This window comes from Hippocampus comes, unplaced genomic scaffold, assembly GCF_001891065.2.
Source record: "Hippocampus comes isolate QL1 unplaced genomic scaffold, H_comes_QL1_v1.1 scaffold9, whole genome shotgun sequence".
In the NCBI taxonomy this organism is placed as follows: domain Eukaryota; kingdom Metazoa; phylum Chordata; class Actinopteri; order Syngnathiformes; family Syngnathidae; genus Hippocampus; species Hippocampus comes.
Window position 1 is genome coordinate 4,238,737 of NW_017805275.1, and position 22,826 is coordinate 4,261,562.

The 22,826-nt window shown below is 40.2% G+C and overlaps 1 protein-coding gene across 2 annotated transcripts in view; it reads right to left on the reverse strand.

The window, feature by feature from the left end:
* The window catches only part of nlgn3a (neuroligin 3a), a 189,002-nt gene extending 179,904 nt beyond the window's left edge, over positions 1–9,098 (reverse strand). The window contains exon 1 of one of the 2 annotated variants that reach the window (XM_019870047.1): positions 8,773–9,098. The gene's annotated coding sequence lies outside the window, so the exon portion shown is untranslated. The remainder of the gene's footprint in view (positions 1–8,772) is intronic. The other variant, XM_019870048.1, reaches the window with a different exon arrangement.
* Between the last annotated feature and the right edge of the window lie 13,728 nt (positions 9,099–22,826).

Below are 22,826 nucleotides of genomic sequence, written 5' to 3' on the forward strand. Positions count from 1 at the left end.
ATATTTTTTTTTATTTGATCAGCAGGTTCCCCAGTGGTCAAAGAATTAAAACCAACAACAACAACAACAAAATTACTAAAGTGTATCACTTCTGTTAACTACCGCTTTCTGCCAAGACGTGTCTGAATTATCAAGTGTAGTCTGCGTGAATACAGATACAAAGGGTATGGAGAGCGTACTTCAACTACAAACATGCAGTGATTGTACAATGACAAAGGTACATGCAACCGTCGACTGAAAAACAAACACATCCTGAAAAACAACAAAAGCAACACACACTTGTTTATGATGCATTTCGTTGGACAGCACTGATATTTTCTTCTGTACTTTTTCGTACAAAAAGCAAAATAGGCTTTTGAATTTTTTGGGGATGACCTGAAAATTCTCATTTCTTCACATGAATATCCTGAAATGCTGTCCCCAAATTACCCTTTTGAAAAGTAAAGCAAGGCATAGAGTTTACATGGTAAACGGATGTTGTCTGTTACTGTATGCCAGCGCATGCACATGCCCAGTTAGCCAGCCCAACAACATACAATTTCCAACTAAATTGTCTTGAGTAAAATACTTGTTTTTGCTATCTTTGAATGGTATACTAACCTTGCAATAAGATGTAAATAGTGATTTTGTCATTACTGGATTACACTTGATCACCTTCAGTGTTTGATATGAATGGTGGACTGTAAGCATGAGTTGGAGAGTTTTGCGTTTGCACAAATGAAAGACACAGGAGCTCAAGCTGAGGTGCTAGTGAGGAAAATGCATGTTTACTGCTGCAAATGTGTTTTCCAAAATAACATGCAAGTCACAAGTGCAGAGGGAACCAGGGAGCAAAAATAAGCATTTTCCTTGCTGCTTCTGCACTGAGAGAAAAGAACAAGTGTTAAATAGGAAAGGAGACTCCACGATGAGCATGCCATTCAAGAAAAGATTGTGCTATTTTTTTTTTTTTTTAATGCCAGTCCACCATTGGTGATGAAGAGGGAGTGTGGGAGAATGTGGCAAGATCTCTATTAATCTCTGGCATTAGTGTAGCTGTATTTCCCCACTCCTCATCACCAGCACCATGTGCTCGATGAGATTTAAAATATTTCAATCTGTAATCTGTCAGCATTATGAGGCTAACACACACTCTCAAGACTGGTGTCCTATCTGTCACCACACGTCACCACTTCACGCGGCCACAAATGCATCACCAGGGCCTGACGGTGCCTTTTGTAGCTCTGACTTGGAGACCTGGAAATGACACTAGTGCTAGTTTCTATAATTTCTCAACAGCAGCGCCGACATGCCGGCGAGAGAGGAAGCTGCTAATTATTTCCCAAGTGGGTGTGTGACCCAGTGACTCTCGGGGAGCTCTTCCTTGCTCGCTTACTACGAGTAAACCGGCATTCATTATTGATTCGGTAGCACAGACTCATGGTCTTACACAGCCGCTCTTATGAGTGGGTTGCTTTATCATCTTAGTGATGCTGTATTTAAGCCTCGCCAATATACCCGCCATCCCTTACACATGTCCAAGAGTTCTCCCAATTCTGAAATCACAGCAAAGAAAAAATAAACTCAACGGGATAACACTCAGCAATTGTGAGCCATATATGAATATTAAGTTGATGCAAGACACTCCGACGTCGTCCACTTAGCCAGCTCCATGTCACGTCTTCGTAGGACAGGCTTTTACTAAGCTTCTTAAGAGCTAGCCCCAGGGGATCTATGGAAGGATGGAGGTACTGACTCAGGCCTTATCTTTACCAATTTATCCCATGAATTAGATGGGCTCCGGCCTCTGTGTCCTGCCAGAGCCACACAATACTCACTCCGTGTTAAGAAAATGAATGACACAGAAAGGGGGCTTAACGATTGCTCGGTAGGATAAGATGCTGGTGAATTGACAGAGGATAGGAACGTACCGCCACATTAACTTTGACCTCCACGGTCGCGTTCATGTGCATCATTTTAATATTGGCTCTGCTGTCACTTGTCAGCATTTTCAGGTTGGATTTAGTGGAACAAATCACAACGAGAATAACAGGTATTAAGAAGAGGGTATTAAAAACAAAGGGACCGGATGGCACGTCTGCCAGACACAAGGGGGACCTATTTTGGAGACAAGTACAAAGGCGCTCGGCATGAAAACAGTCACATCAACATTTTTCTGATGGGGTAAATCTAGTTTGTGAATTTGATAGTCCGCATAAGCCTCGATAGGCATTCCAGTTTATTCTATTGCACGCCCCGATCGGGAAATTTGGTGACCAAAAGTAGACTCAATTTTAGACCTGCTAAAAGCACGACTTGTGGTGTATCGCGATCACGGTGGATTTGATTGAGCAGGCAGACAGATTCTGCACTCCGCGGGCATGTGTGGTGCGCATCACGGTATTTCAAGTGCATGGGGCAATCTCTCTGAATAATTGTGGAAATCAATTCATTGAATGAATTATTATCATCATCTTAAATATATATATTTTTAAAAATATGTGTGTGTGTGTGTGTGTGTGTGTGTGTGTGTGTGTGTGTGTGTGTGTGTGTGTGTGTGTGTGTGTGTATGTTGGGGAGGGGGGAAGGTTGCCTTCTCCAAATACCCATTTCACAGCAGCCAACTCTGCATCATCCAAAAAAAAAAAAAAAAAAAAAGAGAGATTCTTGCAATTCCTTCTAAGCGTACTTTGCACATGCTAACCTCGTGCACGGACTCCAGAAAGTCTGTTATGCGTGTGCCAGGTTGAGCACGTGCCTCACCTGCACTAGATTTAAAGGGGATGAGGGGAGCCATTTCGATTGGCCAGGAATCAAGTCGGCTGTGGTCAGCCCCACAACGGCACAAACGGCTATTTCTAACTACGCCCGTCTACAAAAATGTCAAAAGAAAGAAAGCGCCGCCCATGCACAATGCTCGACTGCATATTGCGCTCCACTTGCACTGGGCACGAAAATAGGGCCTGAGGTCTTTCATCCAGCTACGCAAGGAAACATATTGAGTCATGTGGCTATTAGAAATACAGAAGGAGAGTATGGAAAAAAAAAATATGCTCCTTTACGGAGGACCCCATTCTTCTGGAAAAGTATTTGAGAGAATGTTTGACCAAGAGTGAACCTTTGTAGGTTTTTAACTCAACAAACCTTCATTTTTGGAGAAAGTACTACTCCTCAGACATGCATTGAGACTTTTAGAAGTGGAATGATGAGTTATAAGGCCATTTTGTGGCATGGTCAGTTAGAGGGATCCTTGTGACAAGTGATCCCATGCCATAGTCATGGTCAGTGTGTAGGTTTTGTCAATCCATCAGACCCTTGTAACACAACATCGAGCTATCTGGGTAACTAACTAATCCTAACATTTCTGTGACAATGCAGAAAAACATTTATGAGCTCAAAAGTCACTGGGACACAAATTCCTAAATGGAAATATCAGGCTTCTGTGAAAAAAGGCATCCATCCATTTTCTGATCTGCTTATCCTCACAAGGGTCACGGGCATGCTGGAGCCGATGCCAGCTGTCTTCGGGCAGTCGGTGGGCACACTGAGACAAACAACTATTCACACTCACACCTTGGGAAAATTTAGAGCAGGGGTGTCAAACTCATTTTTGTCACAGGCCACATCGTATTGTTACTTCTACACAGAAAAAGAAAAGACAGTTACTAGTTTTGAAACCAGTCAACTATTCGTTTGTAGTTTGTTCGATTATTACAGAGAGTGTAAACCAGGTCACAAAAGTATTGCAAAATGTCACCGTTATTTATAACATATGACAATTTGAGATTTCGGAACAGATGTAAGCAAGCATCATGGAAGTAAAATGATGTGGTGGGCCGGATCTGTCATCAGGGCCTTGACTTTGACACCTGTGATTTTGAGTGTTCCATTAACCTGCCATGCTTGCTTCTGGAATGTGGGAGGAAACTGGAGTACGCCGATAAAACCCACACGGGTACAGGGCGAACACTCAAACCCTACACACGAATGCCGGAGTCGGAATCAAACCCTGCAGCTCTGCACAGTGAGGTTGACGTGCTAACAAGTCGACCACTGTGCCGCCCTCTGTGAAAACAGAAATGTCCAAATGTTTTGGTGTGAGGATGATTTGTGATTCATGAGGTCTAGCTCAACGACTAAATAATTGTTCAAGAGTTATGTCACAAGACTTTTTCGGATTTTAAGATCAGATGTATTCCTATATGTCATATTATTAAAAAAAAAAGGGTCACATGATTAAAAACTATGCAGTGTGCCAGTTTAAGAATGAGTAAAGGCTTTCCTTCTGCTGCTGTCATGTTTGTCTTTCAGCACCACATCTTGCCGCATCACATAAAGAGGATGTGATGCATTTTTTACATCTCAGAAAGGAAAAACAATCAAAAATAGCTCCTCAGTGGCAGTTCATATCTTACTACAGCCCTAATCTTAACTCAGCAATACATACCCCTGACACTTTTTGGGCGGGGGCTGAGTGTAAATTGTAAATATATGATCATTTCTGTCCAACAGCAAGTGCCGACATCCTGCGTGACATCTGTTTCGTAGTTAGATGTACAGCAGGCGATGTCCAAAAGAATATTGACTAAGCAGACGCCGGTCGTTGGCAGGCAAACCTGCGAGTCAGGGGAGATGTTTTTGGGCCTAGAACAATGTGAAATCTCTGTTAAATACCCGATGTGGGGCAGTTGTGAGGAATCTTTTTATTCCAAAACCATTTTGTTAGGACCAAAAAAAAAAAAAAAAAAGTGTCTTCTGCTGCTTCCCATTTCATTCATCGATGATACAACAATGCCATGAGAGGTACATCACGAAAATCTATTTGGGGAGGAAAAGTGACTGCATTTGTACAAGCATCGCAATGTAGATGTAGGCTATTCTGGACCGATTAATAGATTCCACTAGTCCACTATTGAGTAATAAAATGCAAACCTTAAATCAGCTAAACTAGAAAACATGATGGCATTTATTTTGAATTGTCTGTGGCTCGATGGTAAGTGGACTGCGTCATACATCAGTGACGTAAAATTAGGCTCAGTGTCTCTGGTTAGAGATTTAGAGTTTAGAGGTTGAGCATTTACTTTTATATGAGATAGATGAAAACCACCGATATGAAAACCACAAAGCTGTGTATACAAGAAAAAAAAACCCCAAGCAAAATGTGAAGCTGAGAGATGGGAAATCAATCACAGCCATTGTCCAAACATTGCTTTCAGCCAAAATAATCATTTGGAATTTGCTGAAGAAAGAAACCACTTGTAGTGAGAGATGCTGCGAGGGCAGGTAATAGAAAACAACAGTTCTTGATTACAGAAATATTGTGAGAGCTGTAAAGAAGACCCAAAACAATTGTCAACAACCTCCAGAGGGCAGGGGTGACAGTTTTACAATCAAGTGTTTGCAGAAGACCTCATGAACAACAGCAACAAAACCTGACGTTTCGACCCACTCATAAAGCAAGGCTGAAAATGTCCAAAAAGACCAGAAGATTGCTCATGGTCCTAAAAACGCAGCAGATATCTTGAAACTTAGTGGAAGGAGAAGAATGTTTCGGCTTGTACTTGCATGGCTTCTTCTAGAACAGGTTCACTCATCACCACTGATGGCAGCAACAAAAAGATACAAGTAGTTTTCAGTTTCCAACAATGCGTTATGCACGTTGCCATTGATGACGACGCAGCGCGAGAAAAAACACAACATCGATCTAACAACTCAGCCATGCCAAATAAATGGAACATAGTACTTATACAGACACCATTTTTTTCCTCGGGAAACTTTGCGTAGCTCGAATTGTTCTAAAAAGGGAGCTTTATAACTCAAAGTTCCACAATATTGTATTTTGTATCTGTTCCATTGTTTTTGCTCATTTATAAACCTGGTGTTTTGTTAAGAATAATATATCCACATTTTGTATGAGGTGCAGATGTAAACACCAAAAATTAAAAGCTTGTCTGATATTTTAAACTGCTCAAAAATATACACAGGGATCACTACCATTGTGTTGTTTAAGCGTTCCCTTTATTTTTTTGAGCAGTATTTCAACGTCAAACGTTTTCAGTTGAAAGGAAAATTTAAATTAAAGGCCTTCGAATACCTTTGGAGGTGAGTGTAATTTTTCATTTTACGTTAAGTTATATTTTATGCAGTGTAACTAAAGCAGGGAAAAGCGCTGCCAAAAGAATGTCTTCTGCATAGGTCGAAGACGAACATCAGTGGGACATATTTCCGGTCAGAAGTATGCATTTGGGAAATTATTCATTTCCTCCTCTGCATCTTCAAGACAACATGTCAAACAGAATGAAGAATATTGGAAAACACAAATAACCTTGCAACCCTGCCCCCCCTGCTGTCTCACTTTCAGATCTGCACTACAGCATACACACAACGTGCACACAATCGTCCTTCCCAGACAAGTGGATTGGGGGGCAATAATACGTTGAAAGTGAAAATAGTGACTCAGTCATGTCACATCAGGCCGAGACAAACTGCTCGAGTCAGAACGAGCTGACCCAGCTGACCTTGGCAGCACACTGAGGCTGATTGGGTTTTTTCCTTGGGGAGACTCACGTAAACTAGTGGCGCACTTTGAACTGCACTGCGAAACGTGTTCGAGGGCTCATGAGCGGGCTACCCCGTGTGCCTGTTAAGGATCACACGTCGGCTGCTTCTTGATGGCGCGGCCCTTCCAGTCCGCTGGAGGACAATTTGTCTGGAAAATGAACACAATCGGCGCACTCTGTTGCAGGCATTTATTGGGCGACAGCTTCAACAGAGATTGCCTTGTTTGCAGTCAATGAAGCTTATGTGATTTTTGACAATGCAAGAGTCAAAGTCAAAGAATGTAAAAGTGAGGCGCAAAATGGGGACTGCAAAAAAAAAAAAAAAAAGCTCGATTTCAGACCACCACTGAGACACAACGACCAGGGGGAGGTCACAAGCATCTGACTAATCCTGATACAAAAAACATTCAGACAATATGAAGAGGGATGTTCAATGCCACTATTTTTTTTCAGACCGATACCACAGTTCTGAAACCTCAGGTACTTTTGATCCATATAATTTCATTTCACACAATGCAACATATTGTGAACAAAGACCTCTCTCTGACGCAACTTGATGGTTCCCCAATGTGTCGAACTGTCGCAGTCTCGTGCCACCGACTGCCAAAGAGGACTTAATCGATGTCCGTATTTTTTCCCCTCAAGTGTCATTTGTTGGTATCGGCAGCCTCTATGCATACCCGATACCTTCAAATAAGTCCGTTATTGGCCCCGATACCCATACCCGGTTTCGGTAGCCAGCCATCACTAAATACGAATGAACAGAAAATGTCATCCCGATCATGATCTACAAAGTCCAACACCATCTCATGAGAAACAGAACCATTAACTGTGCTTGTCCTTTTCTTTGTGTGTTTGTATTTGTGATGCCACCACAACGGTGAAGCAGTGATAACGAGAGATGATGATAAAAACCATAGAACATCAGAACTTATTGTGACAAATTTATTTTACTAAGTGAGTCGTCAATAAGGGCCTAATGACTAGCAGACATCCTTTTTGTGTGTGTGTGTGTGTGTGTGTGTAATCTTTAAATATGTTAATGTAGTTAATGTCCAGCGATTTAGGTAGCCCTTTCTTTCTCTAAATATTTGTTTTTAGATGTTTTATTGTTATGCATTTTATGTTGTTAAAACAATGGTTACAGAATGCAGTATGACGCTTTCAGTAACTTTGTATTGATTGGTTGATTGCTTGCTTGATTGATTGATTGATTGATTGTATCAAAGGAAATGGGTCAAAAGCCATGTAGGGTGTAATAGAATAGGCTGGATCACTTGCTAATGTTTTGCTCATTCAACTAAATCACTATGACAAAGAGCATTTGACATTTTCACTCGCTTATTTCCGGTTTGGGACCCATTACTCACAGCTACATTATTCTGCATACTGAGCTTGTTGTGTCCAGGCTTCTCTGGGAGTAAGAAAGTGGACAGACATATGCAGCCTGCAGCATCCCACTGCCTTTAAACTTGCAGCGGCTTCTTCTTCTAGTCTATTCTCAGCAACATGCACCTGTCTCTTTGTCCTTTTTTTTTTTTTTGAACTTCAGAATTGCAAAAAAATGTGATTAATTCAATCCATTTGACTCCAGTGATGAGCATGGAAATAATACATCGATAAATAATCTCAGCTCACAAGGGCAGATGATCTCTAGAATCAGATCCCACAAGCATTTAAATCGGCATTTGAATTGAGCAGGGTATTTATGTATCATCAAAGTAACAGGAAGCTCGAACGTTCAATTTTAAAGCTGATTAATATTTTCAGTATTAGCTCTAAAAAGTGATTGCTTCGTGGAAAATGACACTCCCGACCCAGATGATTTTAGCCCGATACCGCGTATTTTAACTTCTGTGCTTCTCTCATGTGACTGCATTTTTTTTAAGAGTGGGAGCTCGTGCGTCACTCCTCCATCACGCACACGCATTGTCTTTTTAAAAGTAACAAGTGTTCGCAATGGGAACAATTAATACAAAGCATGCATAGATACCGACAGGCAGCACTACTTGGCGGTTGCCAAAACGCGTCGTATGCCCGTCAATTAGTGCATGGGGGTAAAAAAAAAAAAAGAAAAAGGAAAAAAAAAAGGACCGCATGCATTCTACGTTGGGGCAGCGCGTTTCAACCCAAGAATGGGTTTGGGAAGTAAAATGCACAGAGCGTTGCAACATCACTTTCCTCCCACACAGTGCACACGCCGCTTCTTATTGAGTGTCATGAAACGTCTCACCTGCACAATCCAGATGTACGTCTCCCCATAACCGTGCGTCTGTCTTTACAATAAAGAAAACAAATTACGTGGGTATACTCCAAATCCCCCCAAATGGCCTCTTTTTTTAAATTTCTTTGAGAATGAAGCCTCCAGTGCAGCAAGTCTCATTCCGTTGTCATTTCCAAAAAGGTGCCTCCGGTACCAGTTTTTTTTATCTTCTTCTTCAGCGGGAAAGCTCCCCCTTCCGAGTCCGCCTACCTCTGGAGTGGATGCTCTTTCGCCTCAACTCGAGGCTCAACGCGAGCCTGGCGAGAACGCGCGGCGCGACCCCGCCGCCTTCTCCAGCGCGCCAATTGGAGTCGGAGAAGAGAGTTACTAGGTAACCAAGGGCACACGCATCATACATGGAGAAGAGCAGAGCAGTTTGATGCCTTCCAACTATGTGCGCCGACTGTCTGATTCCAATTATTATCATAATTGTGATATGATGATTAGAATTATTCCCGTTCTTTCTTATCATTCTGCCCACTCATTTATTATGTGCATCTCATCCCACATAATTCATCTGATCCACATCTTTCGAGTTCAAAATATTCCAAAAATTCACACCATCCCGGGTATTACTTTTGTTCTCATTCCAAAAATTACCCAAAGATTCACCGTTCAATCTCTATGGCGCATTCAACGCAACACATTCACTTCAAAATTCTAAATGTTCAGCTCATTTAATTCACCTTGGAAACCATTTTCAACTCTGCAGATATTGTTACATACCAGAAATTCAACATTTTCCATCAGTATATCGCACATTTTAAACAATATAATTCCACACCATTCTGTATCATTCAATAACTTTTGATACCGTTCCGCATCATTCCATAGCTTTCACTATGATTTCATATTTTCAGCTAGATATTGCACATTTTGCACCCATCATTCCACATCCTTCCCATATCATTCAATATATCCAACGCCATTCCACATCATCTCATATCTTTCAATGTCATTTCAGATCATTTCACATTTTTCACCAATATCAAGAGTGCAGAGTTGATTCCATATTATTCAATATCCATCAGTCTCATTTCATATCAGTCATTACCATTCCACAGCTTTCATTATTAATCTTTCCGCATGTGATAGATTGATCGATCGATATACAGATAGTCAGAAAGTTTAAAAAGTTAGTTAAACTGACTATCACAGCACCTTGACTTGAGATTTTGGGTGGAAAGAGTTTTCTTAACATGGAAAATGTTTACACTTTATTCATTTGTTCATTCGTTCACGGATTGACGCTTTTGATCAACAAGTGAATCAGCACCACTTTTGCTGTAATTGATAAGAGCATTAATCATTTAATGTAATTTACGTTTCAACTACTTTAATACTCGCATCTTCATGATGAAAAGCACCACTCGTGTCATTCCCCACTTCAGCTGTACTTATCCTCCTCCAGTGTCATCCTGACACTGCCAGCAGCGCTACTGCAACTTAGAAGAGTGTCTGGTTCTTGCTGTTGTCGGTTACGCACATTTGGTGTGAAAAATGTTAAAACCTTTAGTGGTTTGATTATAATTTCTTTCATCTGGCCTTCACCACTACTCTACTTGGTGAAATAAAGCTGCTTAATTTTACTTATAATGCGCAATTTCTTTTGCTACCTTCTTCCTGAATCATGTTTAAATACACGCGATAAGAAGATGGATGTGGGGAATCACTCACAGTGATCTTGCCAGATTGAGCATTGTGATGTGTTTTTAACGACATGAATTCAGGTTAAATGAGGGTGAAGGACTTCAGAATGTTTGCAATTCACACTAAGGTGATTCAATAAGGTAGGGATGGGCAACTTAGATGTCAAAGGGCACCACCATATTTCATCAGCGCAACTAGGGGTGTGGAGTACATAGAACTGCACACTTCCTAACCAGATTCAGGACAAAAATACAATTTTTGATAGTGACAAAATGTGTGCATATATGTGTTAATGGGCCAATGTACAATATCTTAATTAGTATTTTAATTTCGATTTCACACAGAAAAAATCCAATGCTCAACTACCCAAAATAACAAGAAATTGTGCTTTCTCTCCTTCCTCTCCCACCTCCTACCAAGGGCTCTCTTGCATAAAAATTCCCATTCAAAGATGGCTCCGAACTGCTGAACTACACAACATGAAATGGCAGAAGTCATTTTGTGCATGTTTTCACAAAAATCAATGTACTCAAAGATTTTAATATTCCATGTTTCCCCGCATGTCAAATCAAATCCTCAAATGAACAAAATAATACAGTGACTCATTCACCTGTGCGCACAGTGCAGGTGAAGGGCAGTAATTTAGGCGGATGCTTGTCCAATTAAGCCGCCATACACATTTGGAAAACTATCAAGCATTGACTATCTCCATGTTTTTGGAGGACACATATTTACTAACTCTTCATGCACTTTTAGCAAACGTTCAACACTGTAGAAAAACATAAATCACTGTTTGTATATACAGTATTTCAGTTCAATGTCGTGACTTCCATGACAAGCTCTTCTTCACAACTCCAGCCGTTGTGTTGGAGGTGTTGTTGAGTGATGTCTGCCATCCTGTGGTCAACACTGGTCTTACAACTTTCAATTGTGCGCTCCAGTTCACCATCCCTGCACTCAGATCACTTAAAATTCTCACACACGACCCATGCTCCTGTTTGCACAAAGCCTCCAAATACATTCTCAACTCCTCCCTTTCACTTTTAAGCCCTTGCCAAATGTTCTGGAAGAAACACCTGAAAAGGACATACAGTACCTAACCCAAAGCAAATGAAGAATTGCGCCATTGTAATTGATTCACGCAATATTTATAATTTGTGTTTTGAATAGATGGTGTCAGTTTTGTTTGTTGTTGTTTTTTTTTTTTTTTGCCCATAGGTTAAATTCATATGTTGATGATTTTTTGTGGGGGATCAAATTTTAAAACTGAAATGCATTTCTGCACAGTTTCTTGCTGTCTGTTTACACTGTTCATTCATTTTTCTCATGAAGTTATACTGCAAAATGGATGGATGATAAAACGGTCTCAAAGTTGAAGTGTTTCAAATGCTAAATGTGTTTCCATTAAAAGAAAATGCTCAATCTGCATAGCATGTGTGAATAGCTCCCATTGCGACAACCAATGGCGAACGTGGGGCTGTTGTTGCGTGTCTGCCACTGAAGGTGATGCTCTTGATTAGAGCAATGTGCATATTTACTGTGACAGGAGCTCAAATTAATCGATATGACGAAGTAAGGAAAGTAGCACTATCTGGTGCACCGACCGCAAAGCAGAGCATAAACAGAATGGAAAGTAATATGAAATGGCATTTAATGGAAACCATTGTATTGTGTTAACAAATATACAGTATATATCTTATATGTAGAAAGGCAAACCATCTTGACAACGTGTGTGGATGTTCAAAATGGATGAGGCAGTGGAAGTGCTCCCAAATGAGGAATCAAATTAAGGAAAATGGAATACAATGACTATAAATGAAACGGATTTATGATAATAAAAATATTTTAAAGCCAAGAAAATTCATAATTATTTTTTAGGTATGGTATATTTGTCCATATTTGTATTTCAATGAGTGTCCTTAAGACTGATGAATGGGGCAGTGTGAGCACAAAGGGATTTGCAAATTGCAAATTAAACCGAGGTCTGACAGCAGAACTGTGATTGTTCCCCGTGTATGAAAAAAATGAAGGGCATGGAAAACAGCTGGAGAGCCTTTATTTGATTGGAAGCAGTGACAGTGTGTGAAAAAAAGAACCGTGTGCCTTGGAAATGGGTCAGCAACACCTTCTCAATCAAGTCCTTGACTTTGCCTCTGAGGCCTTTGCAATCAGTAGAAGAGCCAGCATAGGTACTCAGTCCCAAGGCACTCATTAAAAGCTGACGGGAATCCTTTGCCAGAATGGACAGGCGAGCAATAAACACCGAGGAACTTTTTCCACCTTCGATGAGGGGCTGCTTCAGAATTAGTATTACACATTTGCATGATAAGAAGGTGTAATGATGTAAGAGCTTTTAAATATTTTAATGTTGCGACGGATATAAGGCTCATTGTTTTACTATTAAACAGGACATTGCTGTTGGCTTTCTCTGTGCACTGGTTCCCCAATGGCTTGCAAAATCAGATAAGAGGATTAATATCATCATGTTGTTTATTAATGCAGCCCATTTTTAATGTGTGATTATTTCCTCTGCTGATCGCAGTCAGATTTGTGCTTTATTGTTAAATTATTCTGGACTAGTATGCCAGATGAAACTACAAGCACGGTAATAAACATACTGTCAAAATAACATCAAATTTAAATAGAAATATGCATTAATATTAGAGTTGACGGGAAAAAAGTAAAAGAAAGTATTAAAAAGGTGTAAATGTGCAATTTCAGAGTTTCATCAACTCATGTTGAGGAAGTGATGGCGCCTACATTTCGCAGGTAAGCTCAGGCAAGTTCCAATTTTGCTCTCAAAGCGAGTGTCAGCTTTGAGGCAGGCAGATGAATGTGGTGCCTGTAGCGTTTAGATGATTTCTGGAGAGTAACATCGACGCCTCAGGACTCGGGATGAACATCACAATGTCAAAGCGTGTTGTCATGCGCCATTTACTGTCTGAAAATTTTGCATTTTGGTCAATGCGGTGCTTGTAAAGACCCACATGCCAGATGCGGCTGACATTAACACACAGTTGTATTGACAGCAGGAATGTTCATTGGATATCTGCATTTGCAAATACAGTACACACATGTTCATCCTTAAAACAGGCAGGTGGAGGATTAGGGGAGGTGGGCAACATGCGACACGGCGCAATCACCGGCCAAAGACAAAGATGAACAAGAAAGGCATCTTTACACCAAGAGGACATGTACTGTTTTAAAAATATAAACATTCAGTTTCAGAATCAAGCTTTAGTCTCTTTCACCATTTAAAAAGATTCTACATTTCAAGTCAGGAAGGTTTGTTTTCAGTTGGGCATGTTATATAGTGCATTGTACGAGTGTGTGTGTGTGTGGGGGGGTGGGGGGTTACCTATCTATCTATATATCTATATATATCTATATATATAGATATATAGATATATAGAGAGAGAGAGAGAGAGAGAGAGAGAGAGAGAGAGAGAGAGAGAGAGATGGTTTCCTTTTCTGTTGTCATCAAAAACAAAGTGTATCATTGCCAATCGTTCAATGCAAAGCACTTCACACAGCCAACGGTGGCACATTATGAGGTTGTTTTTTTTTCTCTGTTTATTTCTTTTATAGTATTTACACAGACTGCAGTAAAAAAAAAAAAAATCTTCTCAGCCAGGCCCTGATAATAATGCTTGGTACTACAACCTTCAGATTACAAATCCAAGTTTAAGTGCATACAGAGAAACAGCGACAGATCTGTCGACAAAAAACGTTTTTGAGATACTTGACACATAACTGCATGACTGTCAATACACACTTATTTATTCAGAGATAAATGAATTAAGTGTAGACCAGATAATTACATGTTTGTTGATCAAGGGTGCCCGATTCAATTGACTGGAGAGCAACAGCCAGCCATAGAGAAAAATCTTGCAAGAGAGAAAAAAAAAACAAAAACATGACCTGTTACCACGGGCTTCATGAGCTTTGCTGAAACTACAGCAAAATATCCCCCTCCTGAAAATGAAATAATGCCTATCCCTCATTTGACAACAACTGGGCATTAGCGTGGCAAACAGAAGCAGAGACTCTAGCAATTTAGAGGATTTGGATGTGTTGAGCGATGAGCAACATTTCGACTTGACGGTGGCACAGTTCGGGTACGGACCAAATAATGAAAGAATCCCACAAACGTAGGCAGGTGGCAAGAATCAACAAAAAGTGTTTTTTTTACGGAAAAGCGGACAAAGTACAAACAAAGGTCGCTGACACCTAAGAGCCAGGAAAACACAAAATAAACATAAAGCGCTTGCAAACGGCAAGGTAATTACTTAACAAGAATACACTAGTAAACAAAATGGTCCAATCACACAGAAAACAAACTGAGAAGAACGACACAACGTGATAACACAAAAACTAAATCGACATGGACAAAAGTGAACTATGAGCATCATCCAGAGGTCTATGGAACAAACACTTGGAACATGAACAGCAAGCAAGGTTTAATGATCCGACGGAGTACAGCCGGTGTGGGAGTCCTTTTCTAAACCAGTGATTGCAATTAGTGCCTGGTGCGCCTCTGGAGGGAACACCCTCCACTCCAGCCGGAACAAAAACAAAATAGACAAGATCAAACAATAACAGACAGTTACATTGATCACCTCGTTTTGATTTTTAATTGATTGTACAGTCCCCCAACAATAAAAACTGAAGATAATTCTTTTTCATGTCATAGTAACACTCCATTAGGATTGAGTATATGCTACCAATGTAGCAGTTGTAGCTAATGTCGGCTTGTTTACCATGCTAATTATAGCTTAGTAATGCACTGCTATTTTGAGATTCCAGAGTTGAGGTATTAGTGAAGTTAGGCTACATTTCAATTTAACTAGCATTTTTTTCACACTACAAATACTGCATTTCTAGGTGCAAGTGCACAGATTTTTATCTTTGTTTTTAATGAGAGTTCATGCCATATTAAGCATCAGTTAAATTGTCCTCATCATAAACATGTATTTTTATCTGAGTTGGCTCCCAGGATGAGGTTGATTACTGTATCCCACATAAAGCTCATTATCAGGTACACACTAAATTGACACCGTTAACAACAAGGTGGATTCAAGCTCTTGATGCCTGCTCATAATACTAATAATGAATGTTCAGCACCACAGTGTGCATATTTAGACACGCTTTTCTGTACAATAATCTGAACATCATAATCATGAAACAGGGTTAGTCACAGCACGTGTCACTGCCCAGGGTGGGAGTGGGGATTTAGGGATATTTTTGTGCCAAGTGCCAAGGGCTCGGCTGGTCTTTCCCTAACACAAGCGTTTTAAAAATGCTAAATCTTACACGCAAAATCTGATGTGCCCAGATGATTCACTCTCGCCCCCCACTCGCTATCACATCAGCTTACGCGTAAGTATTATTGCTTAAGTTGCAGAGGTAGGTAGAATACCACAAATCAGAAATTTTAATTTGAGGTGTAAAATTCTAAAGTGAGCTGTGACCATTTGAGAAAGTGCTAATATTTATGGCTTGCTGTCTGTTTAGGTGTAAGTGGCTCTCATGCTCAGATTTCCATATTTATTGCTTGAAATCCTTCTGGGAGTTCAACTGAATGCCAATCATGGCGCTAACTCTCTTGGACACAAATGCATGTGTGGCCCTGGTCCTGCATCAAAGAGCCTGTCATTGACAACCCTTGACTGATTCCATCCCACCTTTTCATGTTACAATTGTGATGCATACCACTGGTGTTTGTGGTCAGGATGAAGACCGATCTGACAGGCTGTAAAGTCTCAGGGTTCCCCCCAGGTGTTGTGATGTGTGTTCTGACTTTTAAGCCGCTGTAGTAACTACAAGCTCAAAGAAATAGTTTTGACAGACAGAAGCAACGTAGGACGAGCCAAAACATGTTGAGTTGAACTTTAACTCAAGTCCTCTGTGGGTGTTTTTTTTTCCCCTCTTCCCTTTTATGCAACTTCTCTCAGACGTGGCCCTCAGAACGTCTTCTGAGAACGGAGGTCTGACTCAAGCAACCTAATTGTCAACGATTTCAACGATCTTTAATAAACCCAAGAGATGAAGAGCAATTAAGTTCCATTGAGAAACTATATCCCCCTCCAAAAGTAGCAAAACAATGAGGCTGATTTCGTCACTTTTAGTTGTAGACTGACAACATTGAGACAACATCGTAGCTCCAGCTTTGTACAGCTCTGTTCGCACTTGAGCAATTGTCACTGATCTGTATTCCACAGCACCAGACACTTAAAAGCGCTCAAGGACTTTCTGTACAATTGCACATTAAAAGTTGTTCTTCAAATACGGTCCTGCTACTGGTCACTTTAACAGCAATTATCTGTACCAACTGCAAAACTGTCATTGTATTGCATTCTACCACTGATCACTTCAGCTCTGCTCTATACTTGGCACAGTGTCTCACAGCTGTCACTGGGTGGTATGACTGCACGATGGTACCCTGACATTACGGAAAGTCTTTCGCTACTTATTTGTCATGTCCTTGTTTATCGTAGTTGCTTGTTATCAAGAATATTCGCGTAGCCTGTACTACGGGAGACAAATGCCTTGTGTGTTCTACATACTTGGCCAAGAAAGATGAATCTGATTCTGAATACGGGACAAAAGATGAGGATTTCAGCTTTTATTTCTCGGGATATACATCTGGATCAAATACAAAACTTATATAATAGCACCTCGTGTTTGAACACACATTTTGAATGTGAACAAAAGTAATTGAACATGTGACTGAGAGGTGTTCACTTCTTCAGGATTATGCTATTAAAATGATTACTCAAACCATAAATGGTGCTGAATGTCTATGCTTTTTTTTAATCAAGGATTTTGCTTGGGAAACTACGTGGTTGGAATGTCCTGAAGAAAAAAAAAACACTGATATCGAAAACCTTTGAACTTTGCGCTGAGAACATCTGGATGGGGCTTTTCCTCTTTGGCCTAGGCACAAAAAGAAAAGAAAAAAAAAAAAGAAATGAGGACACGTCAGACCACAGCCAACTTTTCCACTCAGCATCAGTCCGTTCCAAATGAGCTGGGTCCCAGAGAAGCTGGCGGCGTCTCTGGGTGTTGTGTTGTTGATATATGGAGTTCGCTTTGCATGGTAGAGTTTTGACTTGCAATTCTAGACGTACTGTTGCGAAAAACTGTGCTGACTGACAATGGTTTTATTACACGTTCCTGAGCTCACGTGGCAATATCCTTGACTCAATGGTGGCGGCTTTTAATGCAGTGTTGCTGGACAATCAAAGGTCATGTGCACTCAATGTTGATGTTCGGCCTTGACGTGTCATTGCAGAGATTCCTCCAGATTCTCTGAATCTTTTCACGTTGTTAGGGACCACAGATGCTTATATTCCTAAATTCGTTCCAATTGTATGTTGAAGAAATGTTCTCAAACTATTGGACTACTTGCACATGCAGTTGTTCACAAAGTGGTGAATCTCACCCCATCCTTGCTTGTGAAAAACTAAGCTTTTTGAAGAAGCTCAATTTACACCCAACCATGACACTCACCGGTTTCCAATTACGATATAGACCTATGGCATGCTCCAAACAGGTGTCTTTTTCAATGTAGATTGAAGAAATCCTTCTGGGAGTTCAACTGAATGCCAATCATGGCGCTAACTCTCTTGGACACAAATGCATGTGTGGCCCTGGTCCTGCATCAAAGAGCCTGTCATTGACAACCCTTGACTGATTCCATCCCACCTTTTCATGTTACAATTGTGATGCATACCACTGGTGTTTGTGGTCAGGATGAAGACCGATCTGACAGGCTGTAAAGTCTCAGGGTTCCCCCCAGGTGTTGTGATGTGTGTTCTGACTTTTAAGCCGCTGTAGTAACTACAAGCTCAAAGAAATAGTTTTGACAGACAGAAGCAACGTAGGACGAGCCAAAACATGTTGAGTTGAACTTTAACTCAAGTCCTCTGTGGGTGTTTTTTTTTCCCCTCTTCCCTTTTATGCAACTTCTCTCAGACGTGGCCCTCAGAACGTCTTCTGAGAACGGAGGTCTGACTCAAGCAACCTAATTGTCAACGATTTCAACGATCTTTAATAAACCCAAGAGATGAAGAGCAATTAAGTTCCATTGAGAAACTATATCCCCCTCCAAAAGTAGCAAAACAATGAGGCTGATTTCGTCACTTTTAGTTGTAGACTGACAACATTGAGACAACATCGTAGCTCCAGCTTTGTACAGCTCTGTTCGCACTTGAGCAATTGTCACTGATCTGTATTCCACAGCACCAGACACTTAAAAGCGCTCAAGGACTTTCTGTACAATTGCACATTAAAAGTTGTTCTTCAAATACGGTCCTGCTACTGGTCACTTTAACAGCAATTATCTGTACCAACTGCAAAACTGTCATTGTATTGCATTCTACCACTGATCACTTCAGCTCTGCTCTATACTTGGCACAGTGTCTCACAGCTGTCACTGGGTGGTATGACTGCACGATGGTACCCTGACATTACGGAAAGTCTTTCGCTACTTATTTGTCATGTCCTTGTTTATCGTAGTTGCTTGTTATCAAGAATATTCGCGTAGCCTGTACTACGGGAGACAAATGCCTTGTGTGTTCTACATACTTGGCCAAGAAAGATGAATCTGATTCTGAATACGGGACAAAAGATGAGGATTTCAGCTTTTATTTCTCGGGATATACATCTGGATCAAATACAAAACTTATATAATAGCACCTCGTGTTTGAACACACATTTTGAATGTGAACAAAAGTAATTGAACATGTGACTGAGAGGTGTTCACTTCTTCAGGATTATGCTATTAAAATGATTACTCAAACCATAAATGGTGCTGAATGTCTATGCTTTTTTTTAATCAAGGATTTTGCTTGGGAAACTACGTGGTTGGAATGTCCTGAAGAAAAAAAAAACACTGATATCGAAAACCTTTGAACTTTGCGCTGAGAACATCTGGATGGGGCTTTTCCTCTTTGGCCTAGGCACAAAAAGAAAAGAAAAAAAAAAAAGAAATGAGGACACGTCAGACCACAGCCAACTTTTCCACTCAGCATCAGTCCGTTCCAAATGAGCTGGGTCCCAGAGAAGCTGGCGGCGTCTCTGGGTGTTGTGTTGTTGATATATGGAGTTCGCTTTGCATGGTAGAGTTTTGACTTGCAATTCTAGACGTACTGTTGCGAAAAACTGTGCTGACTGACAATGGTTTTATTACACGTTCCTGAGCTCACGTGGCAATATCCTTGACTCAATGGTGGCGGCTTTTAATGCAGTGTTGCTGGACAATCAAAGGTCATGTGCACTCAATGTTGATGTTCGGCCTTGACGTGTCATTGCAGAGATTCCTCCAGATTCTCTGAATCTTTTCACGTTGTTAGGGACCACAGATGCTTATATTCCTAAATTCGTTCCAATTGTATGTTGAAGAAATGTTCTCAAACTATTGGACTACTTGCACATGCAGTTGTTCACAAAGTGGTGAATCTCACCCCATCCTTGCTTGTGAAAAACTAAGCTTTTTGAAGAAGCTCAATTTACACCCAACCATGACACTCACCGGTTTCCAATTACGATATAGACCTATGGCATGCTCCAAACAGGTGTCTTTTTCAATGTAGATTGAAGAGGATTTGCAAAACATTGTATTCTGTTTTACACAACTGGTGTTTGTACTATTCGCAGAAGGCTTGTGCAAAAACTACAGAGACAACACAAGAAAATACATAACACATATTCACAAGAAAAATAGGGAGGCTAGGCTGGACTGACCAAGAAGCAAAAAGAAGAGCTTCAACAATTTTGTGAGAACATTTTATGGACCGATGAGACAAAGATTAACCTTTAACAAAATGATGGAAATGCTGAAGCTTTGAAAAAGAGAGAAAATGTTAATGATCTTAAACACACAAGCGTATCTGTGAAACTCAGTAAAGGTAATGTCATGGCTTGGTCTTGCATGGTTTCTTGTGGGGCGGGCTCATTACTCTTCATTGCTGTGATGCCAACACATGATTGCGGCAGTAGTCAAGATGTCAACCAAAACATTTTGTCTGCTTATGAAGAGAAATATGCAGCCAAATGGATTGCAAGATCATCATGATGCATAATGACCCCCCACCACCAAAAAAACAAAACACTAACAAAACAATGAAGGAGAATTTGAAACATTTTTGTCTAGCCAAATCAATCTCCACACTTAAGCCGTATAGAGCATGTATTTTACCAACAAAAAAGGAGAGTCGGTTGAGTAACCCACATCCTCTACTCCAATAACGACTGAAATATGTTTTAGTTTAAAGGCAGTAAAAGTGTTACAAGACAATGTGAAAATTTGGTGATGTCAATGGGAAACAAACTTGATTCATTTTTACCGAGGGCAAAGAATTTATCACTCAATATCAAGTCTCATCCAATGCAGTCTATTTAAATCTGTGCCGAATATATTTTGTTCACCTAAAAATGTGGTGTTTTGTTGTGCATATTATTATCCTAAAAGTTATGTATCTGTTGTAGAAATAAAACAAAAAAAAAGCTGTTGTCCCGTTCATTGGCTCGGATCAATTCCCAGTGTTTTCAGTTTAACGCAAAAATTACAGACTTTGTCCTCACGGTTCCAAATCGTTTGGAGGCGTACATCTTTTGCTAAAGTCTTGTTTTGTCCTCAATTTTAAAATAGGTGCATTCTAAGAAATACTTTCCCACAAGCTCCATGGTATATATACATTTCCCTCATAGCTTCTTGAATGCATTTTAAAACAGTGATTCATAATTACTTAAAATAATAACACAATGTTTTTTGTTTTACATTGTAGCTTTCATTATTACGTTCCTGGTACGAGCTCTCATGCACTATTTGTAGCTTTTGATCTCTTGCAATACACTGTTTACAGTGGAGAAGAAAAATAGCTGCAGGACAATGCAAGCTAACCAATTTGCTGAACCTTGTCAAGGTGAGCAGCACCACATCCTCAAAGCAAATTCATTTCACCACTCAACTCTGCATTAGCGATGCAACAAATCTCTTTTGTCTCTACACTTGCAGCCATGCGTATGTACACACACACACACACGCACCACAGCGACTCAGCAGGTAGTCGTAGAAATCGTGAATTTTATTTGATGCAAATGTATGCGTTGCCATTGTGAACTATGAGTCAATTATAATGCTGTGGTTATTCCGGAGCAGGCAGAAGGTGGAGGCATCTCAAGACATTAGTATGCCAATGTGTTTATAGGCCAATTTCACCCTGCATGCCTCTGGAACAAAACCTCCCAAATAATTAGCATTTCAAGAGAATATCACTCTTTATTGCCAGTTTCAGAGTCGGTGTCCCGTCGCTGCTCCTATTTCACATTTTCTTGCCTGGATGCATAATCGCTTTGGTGTCAAATTGTTTTCACTGAGTTGTAATGAGCACAGTGATGCCGATGGAGAACTCTTTGTGATTTAGTTTGCTTTTGTTTTGATCACGCCAAAAAGTTGGCGTTTGGAATTTCCTAATCTCTTAATGGATGATATCTGGCTGACACTCGACACAAAAACAAAATGAACAGAGGGTAATAACTCTTGCATTACTATGAGTTTAAATCAAACCTTTGAGAGGTTAAATGTTTCCATCAAAATGTATTCACAGCCTTGTTTGCGTATACTGTATCGTTGCAAACAACCCGCTACACCATCGCTTTACAATGAATACTACAGTGAAGATTTAGTCTTGTCCTCATTGGTCTCAGATGAGGTAAGATCTCTCTGTAGGATAACAGTTTTTTTTGTTTGTTTTTTGTTTTAATTGGTCTAGATTCTAGACCAATTAAAACTTCTAGAGTCTAGAACACTACAAAAACATCAGGCCATGCAAGTCTGTTTTCACCTTGACACGTGGGTGTTTTTTGCAAAATGTGTTCTTGAAAAAAGGCACACAGCAGGTGGTTTAAGTCCGGCAGGTTTTTTTTTCTTAACATGTTTGTGTACCAGTAAATGTTTAGATGTCATTACTCAGCAAGGGTTTCAAGATTTACACTCGACAAAGTGATGATTGTGACTAGGTAGTATTAAATGCCTCAATTTACTAGTTTTTGATGCAGACGGAAATCTGTCTTCTTTTCCTTTACTGCCAAAACTATACATTTAAAATATGATGAAGGAATGATGAATCAGAGTTATAAATGAAATATGGAAGAGTGGATTGTAGTTCTAAAGTAATTTTGTATGCTTAACAGGCAAGATGCTTTTAAAACGCTTCCCTCTTCACTGCAAAAAAGATATAATGCATGGCAGGTGTTTTTTTTTCTTCATGAATTTAATGTGATTCCATTATGTCGGACTGAAAAAAAGAAATAAAAAATCACCTTGTGTGCTTAAATGTGAGTCCCAATTTTGTTTTCCTGTTGTCTTT